General features: G+C 39.6%; 1 long non-coding RNA gene across 1 annotated transcript in view; it reads left to right on the top strand.

Moving 5' to 3' along the window:
* The window catches only part of LOC115948721, an 11694-nt gene extending 5942 nt beyond the window's left edge, over positions 1 to 5752 (top strand). The window contains exons 2-3 of the long non-coding RNA XR_004082510.1: positions 3475 to 3554; positions 5280 to 5752. This is a non-coding gene — a long non-coding RNA (uncharacterized LOC115948721). The remainder of the gene's footprint in view (positions 1 to 3474; positions 3555 to 5279) is intronic.
* Positions 5753 to 7087: the final 1335 nt, after the last annotated feature.

Genomic DNA, 7087 nt, shown 5'->3' with positions numbered 1-7087 from the left:
TCTGCCATCCCTGCAACAGTATCCAAGGCTCTGAAAATCAGAGAGGCCAATACCCACCAGCTCTGCCCGGGCCAAATTCATAGGCAGAAAAAAAGTAGAAATCTAGAAAAACTCAAATTACACAACGGAGTTTGAAAAACCAACACACAGAACATCCTGAACCAAAACAACAAAAAATCCCAAGCCAATAACAACAACAACAACAACAAAAGAAAACCAACTGAAAAATGCTATTCTGGATGAAAGTGGAGTCCAAATGAAGCCTTGCAGCTGGAGGGAGAAAGATGAAGTAATGTACACAAATAGCAGCGCAGTTCACTGATTGCAATGTTCTCAAACTTTGGAGTGTTTGTAACCTAAGTATTTTGGAAGTCGTTAAGATGCTCCTAGCGACCGCTGGCATGTTCACACGTGTTCCTGCGGCTTGTCGCTGTCCCGGCGCTGTGACTCACCCGGGAGGGGGCAGGCAAACACCGCCGGCTCGGCTGCAAGCGGGGCGAGGGGACGAGCTGCACGTACCTGGCGCCCGCCCAGCTGGGAGAATGGCACGGCGCTGTGAAAAATGCATGTATTTTATGATTGGCTTTTCGCAAATATTAAGATGAATATTATATGTGTTGTGTTAGTGTGTTAAGTATAGTTTTAGGTTATAAAAATTGTTAAGATAGGAACTATGCTATGTAGGATCTTTTTTTTAGAGAAAGGACTCGCAGCGAGATAGCAGCCACAAGACACCTGAATCTTTCAGAGAAAAAGAATTTATTGCCCTCTTATCAGAAGAAATGAACTTCTTCGCGCCTCGAAGGTGCTGTTAGGATTCAGAGGAAGAAGTTGACGATGACCAGACAGAATCCTGTATTTGAATGGAATTTATGCATCATGTATGAAGTGTATGAATATGCAACAGGCTGTTGCTTTTAAGGGTTAATCCTTTGTGAACGGGTGCCCCTTTTCAGGCTCGTGATGCCCAGAAAAAGGTACCCGGACTGTCTGTAACTCTTTGTCTTTATTGTCTCATATTGCCCTAATTCAATGTGTCCAAATTGTTATTACTCTAATTGTATTACTATATTTTTATAACCATTTTATTACTATTAAACTTTAAAAAATTTTAAAAACAAGTGATTGGCGTTTTTCACAGCACCAACTCTGGGGGTTTTATGTCTGGATTACAGGATTTTTTTCCTGCCACATTACTGTTGGACATCACAGGTGTCTTTCTGTGAATCCTGCTGTCGAGTCACAGACTGCAAAGATGAATGATTTTTAAAGTGTTTAACTTTACCTTATTTTAGGAAAAAAGTCATGCACATTTTGGGTGTAAGGGTTTTAACAGTTAATAAGAAGGGCAGAAAGTAGGAGCATATGGAAGAAAAATAGAGTCATCAAGGGATGATTGGAAATCAAAGAGGGAACTTGCCAGTAGGCAGCATAGAGATCTTCCAACAAATAAAAGGCAGAACAAGATGAGGTGGGGCAGAACATACTTACTTGTAATTGGTTTTATGCTTTTGCATACAAGTATTTAGCCTCAGGTGTTTTCTAGTGTATGCTTGCTTACTCTGATTGCAAATACACAGACAAAGCCCTGTAAAAACCATAGTGGTGATTGCAGTTGTTTCTCACTTAAAGCCAGTGATACAAAATTTAGTGTTCATTGTGATTAGAGGATATAGTACTTCCAAAAAATGCTAGTGATTAACAATAAATAATTGACTATCTAAGCATAATGTTGCTTGCGCTCAAATGCCTTCTACTTAGCTGAATAATCCAATCATCATAAGATGATGTGTAAGAGTCAGTTTATAAGACATTACATGCTGTTCATTTTCATAATGTACTGGCAAACATGAACACAGAACATCACAGGTTTCCACCTCGGGGTGTTTTGGGCAGACCTCTTGTTTTCCTAAACACAAGTTGTCCCCAGCCAGGAAGCTCACCCTGCCCACATAAATCCTACCTGTGCAAGCACCGTGTTTGTGCAGCCTGGAGAAACAGGAAAGGTGGAACTGGCCACCCGGTCCACCTGTAATGGGGGTGGGGAGGTTGCTACGCAACTTTAGTGTTTGATGTTTTGCTTGAAAGCTCAGCTCCAGGAAACAAGGGTTTACATAAGAATCAATCTTTCTTTCTTCTAAGTTTGTTTCCTTCTATTATGAAACAAAGCTTGTTTGTGTGATTCAAGTACATCACAAACTCCCAGAAACCTGGGAACAATGTGAAAGAAACCAAAGTTTGGGATTGTTTCAATCTCCTTGTTTTAAGGCAAATTTGATCTACAAATCCTGGAAATGCCTGTATAATGGAATAGTAACCACCCCCTCCTCCTGCATTCACGGTGTACAGCTTGATCCACAAGATACCCCTTGCTTCAGTTCACCTTCAAAACCCATGGTGACTGCTGTGTCTCTCACCTTAGGCCACATTTCTGTCTCTAATGCCATTATTGTTCTCAAAGCTAATTTTGATGAAATTACTGATGTTCCTGACCTCTGTGTGAATCTCCTGCACTGCTGATGTCAGCTCGTCCAGACCTGCACGTGAAATCCCAGCCTCCTACGAGTTTGTGTGAATTTACCTTGACAGATTGCATGCACTTTGAATTAAGGGCTGTGTTTTCATATTTATCTCTAAAGCATCTGGGTACCATGGTGATCACACCAGACAAGCAGACAGATACACTTGTGCTTAATGGTAACTGCAATGCTGGGGTCCTTTCCTGTAGGAAGCTGGGATTCATGTTAACAGAGCTGTCTTCTGTAGTTAAACCAGTGATTCCAAGTTTTCTTGTGTGCCATTTTTTGGTAAATTAATAAGGACACAAAGCTAAGGAGGTGCTTTTATGTTCTCTTTACTGGCTAAGCTTATAATGCCTTTGAACCTGTAATGATACCTCAGCCCAATCACCACATGCTACAGTAGAATTTGCTTTGTTGTTGTATTTCTGAAATAGTTTAACACTGCACTTTGAAATCTCATTTAAGAGAAATGTCTCAGCCTAAATATAAGAAAAAGCACCCTTCAGGTCAACAGTCTGAAAAGTATTGCCTCTTCCAGGCAGCTCTAATTATGTATTGATTGTACTTAAATCTTGCATTACAGTTCATTTCATGTTACATGCGTGCATTTTTTATTTTTTTCCTTGTGTTGTTTTGACAGTTTTAAAATAAAAATACATGGGTGAGTGTTTACTCTGGAACGGCCATTTCATGTTATTAGCATAGAGAGGGCAATGAGGCAGAAAAGGGAATGTAATGCTTATATATTAGTTAGTACTTGTTCCACGTAGCATCTTTCCAAAGGCTGGGGACAATTCCTGGGGAAATGACTCAAAATGTAATGATCCTGCAGTGATTTAACATGAAAAAACGAGGTGCCTTGGATTTTTATTATATTTGTTTGCTCCTTGACCAGAAATGATGTGTCTTTATTTCTCATCATTCAGGCTTTCTGTTGTCACTCTCGTTGCAGTTGTTGGTCTTGGGAGCAAAGAACTAGAGCTGCTGTAGATCAGAAGTATGCATCCATTGCATGAAAAACAGATTTTCAATGTAAGTTTGGAGAATGAATGAATCCCACAACTTTCCTTTTTTTTTTTTTTCCCTGTAATTCGTTAGAAACCATGAGCACAGAAGGATGTGTGTATCCCAGCACAGTTTGGAAGTGCCATCCACTCAGACATGACAGTAGGTTTGGGAACACTGTCAACACTAATTACCTTGTAAATCCAGGCGCCCATTGCAAGAACTGCAGCTTCCCCAGTTGCAAACATATTGCCGGGAGATTTGGAGCAATTAAGCAGCAATTGTTCTCACAGAATGGGAGAAACAGGGCTCTGGGATGTAGTTTGGATGCTGCAAGGATCAGGACACTTTCTTCCACAAGCTGTGGGTCTGCTGGTAGATAAAACTGGCACTGGGAGATAAAAGAAACAATGGGAAGGATTCCACTGATTGATGAATGGAAAAAGATATTTGCTTTTACAAATAAAGTTTAGGTTTGCTGATAAACGAAATTAGACACTGAAAGATGAAAGAAACAACGGGGAAGAAAAACCCCTGGATTCAGTAAGAATTAAAGATTAAAAGGGAGGTTTATACATTAGAGGGAAATCTTCGGTATCTGGGAGTCTGTACCTCTCATGTACCTCAGCCAGTGGGGAAAGAGAGAAGGGAAATGCAGCTGGGAAATTGGGATAAAAAGGAGGCTGCATCCTCCAAAAATTAGAGAGCTCCCAGGGGAATGCCCCATGGTCTCTCCCTTTATTTGAATAAAGTAAAAGGACTCCTCTGTCTCCCTTTTGGACATAAACCTCTGGTGTTTGTGGATTAATTTTCCTGACACTACTATTAAGAAATTCTTTTCAGAAGCCTCGTTTATTTCATGATCCCCAAGATGAATAAAGAAGTTATTCCTTAATTTCTTGAGGGTGCAGTCAAGAAATAACCATGTGCTGCGGTGCTGTGTGAGCAGGAATCCTTGGGATGCAGAGCCAGGCTTCTGTTTGTGTGCGTGCTGGTGAGATCGGGGCATGGCAGCAGCGTGGAAAGCAGCACCAGGGGTGTGGTGTTAGCCAGGGATGTCCCAGCAGTGGTGAAAAACAGGGGCAAGTTACTCCTTGGTTCAGATAATGAAGACAATGTTAAGGCAGTATGATAAGTGAGCTGATCACTGTGGGCATGTGATGGACTGAAGCATAGCACCTTTCCAACCATTCAATATCTATACGTGAAAACATACAAAAAATTATGACCAAACTCAAAATTAAAAAAAAAAATCTTTTTAGTTAAGTAAACCTTACACCATTATTAAAAACCAAACCATAATTATCATATATTTATACCTCATCTACTCCAAGTTGCTCCTTGGTTCAGATAATGAAGACAATGCTAAGGCAGTGCGATAAGTGGGCTGTGGCTGTGGTGTGTGACTGAGGGATGGCGCTGCGATAGCCTCTAGTGAGTTATTTGCTCATCAAAGGCCGTAATTGTGTTTAGAAACGGAGAGCCAGCAGGTTGGGCTGGTTGTGTGCAGTGCTTACAGCACTGAGTGCATTGTGCGTGTTATCTAGCTCGATGTGCTTTTCTCCAGCCCTATCTCTGTGCTCTCGCTGCCTTTTGTTTCAGCCTTTGCTGCGTGACTCATCTTCATAAGATGCGTTTGCTACAATTATCTGCTGGGTTTTGTAATGAGTCCCACTCCTTCCTTTTGCCTCTCTTCTTTTCAGGCTTGCCTTCAGAATTCATGGGTGGTTTTTTTTTTCATTTTTCTCACAGGAGGTACCAGTTACCAGCGTTAAAGGACCACCCCTAAACTATGTCCCAAATCATGACATATCTTCTGTTTTCAGACCAAATTCCAGTCTGTAAAGAAAAGCACTGCTGTATGCACCAGAAAAGGGAGAGCACTGTGAGGAATATTAATACCAAGCAATAATGAAGAAAAATGCCGCTGTTTAAAATACAGCGGTAAATGACCCTTACAACCATGATAAATTTCAAACCCATATCTGCTCACATTTTCAAAGGCTTCAGAAGAATACTGTGGACTAAAAACTCTTAATGATTGCTTTATCCCTCTCTTTTGTACTTAAAAGCAGGAGCAGCTGTTACCAGTACTCACACAGAACCACTGCTATCTGAAAGAATTAACTGCTTACATGAAATACATTTAAAGTGTCTCTACAGCTTTTTAAAACACCTGTGTCTATGTGTATATATTAAATTGAGTAAACTGTTTCTCTTTCCCAGCTGAATTTCATTTGTTCTGAGTTTTGCATTTAACACTTCTTGAAAAGGAGGACATCCAGCACAAGATGGTAACAGCATAGACAAAGGTATATAAAGGTTTATAAATAAAGGTATATAAAGGTTTATAAATAAACCCCAGACATAAGGTGTCTGTGTGGAAAGGCCATTTCAGTCCTGCATCTGGAAGTTCTGATTTTTTTTTCTAAATCAATTTAAAATATTTTGTAATATTAAAATACATTTTAGCTAAGAATGGCCTTAGGAGCTATTTTTTTGGTGCTCTTGCATTGTATACTCATTGTTTATACATTTTTCTCATATCTTGTGTGCTTGACATAGGGTTCTAGAACGTGAACTGAGTTGTTACCAAATGTAGGCCAAAAACTCCATTTAGGGTGATAGAGTGTGTTGTCTGAGAGCCATCTGACAGAACTTTCTGGTGGCATTGCCATCTATTTCAGTGAAACATCCCAGTGACGCAGAACAACAAATGACTGAGAAATTCCAGCAATGTAAGAAAGAGGAATGAAAAACAAGCAACTATCTTGAGAGGAGCTAATTTATCTTGTATTTTTGTGAATTCAGAAAAATATTATTCCTAATGATTATCTTAATATATAAGATTCAATTCAATCAATTTGTTTTGTGTTTTAGAAATATTTTGAATAAATACAGTTTTCCATTGTAAGCTGGGAATAAATAAGTGAATACTTTAGGCGCTTGTAAAATGACAAAATTCAGAGAAACATTTGTGTTAATATTTTGTGGTCAGGTTTGAGACAATATTTGGAATGCAGTATCAAAATGTGTAAGAATTGAACCTGCCATAGACTAAAACAGATACCCAGAATTTGAGTGGGATGGAGTAAGAAAAGTGTTGTAGCCCTTTGCTTTTTCTTCAGCCAACTCTGTAAATAAAAATCTGTAAGATACAGAGCTAAAATCTTCAGTGTGCCAAAGCCTGTATAATTTATCTCCTTCAAATCCTAGGTACCCTTCAATCAGCACTGAAATTTGCTGTTAAGTTCATCTCCAAGGAGTAATGAATGCTTAATATTGGAGTGCATTCTGAAAGCTACTATGAAAACAAACAAAAACCAGACCTGGCTTCACCGTTACTGAAGGAAGAGCAAGTCCAAGCATGCCATCTGAAGAGTTTGTACTTCCCACAGGGCTGTCTTGGATCTTCATTTCTTCCCTTTACATTGTCCTTGTCTTTGGATTAAATTCTGGTCCTAGAGAAGGTAGTTGTAAAGCTCACAAAGACCTTATTACCTTCCTCTAAAGAGTCATTACTTGCTGGAATTTACAAAGCTTCAGCTCAAAATGGGGTT

Source organism: Geospiza fortis, unplaced genomic scaffold (genome assembly GCF_000277835.1).
Source record: "Geospiza fortis unplaced genomic scaffold, GeoFor_1.0 scaffold196, whole genome shotgun sequence".
Lineage (NCBI taxonomy): Eukaryota > Metazoa > Chordata > Aves > Passeriformes > Thraupidae > Geospiza > Geospiza fortis.
This window is presented reverse-complemented; position numbering and strand designations above follow the sequence as displayed.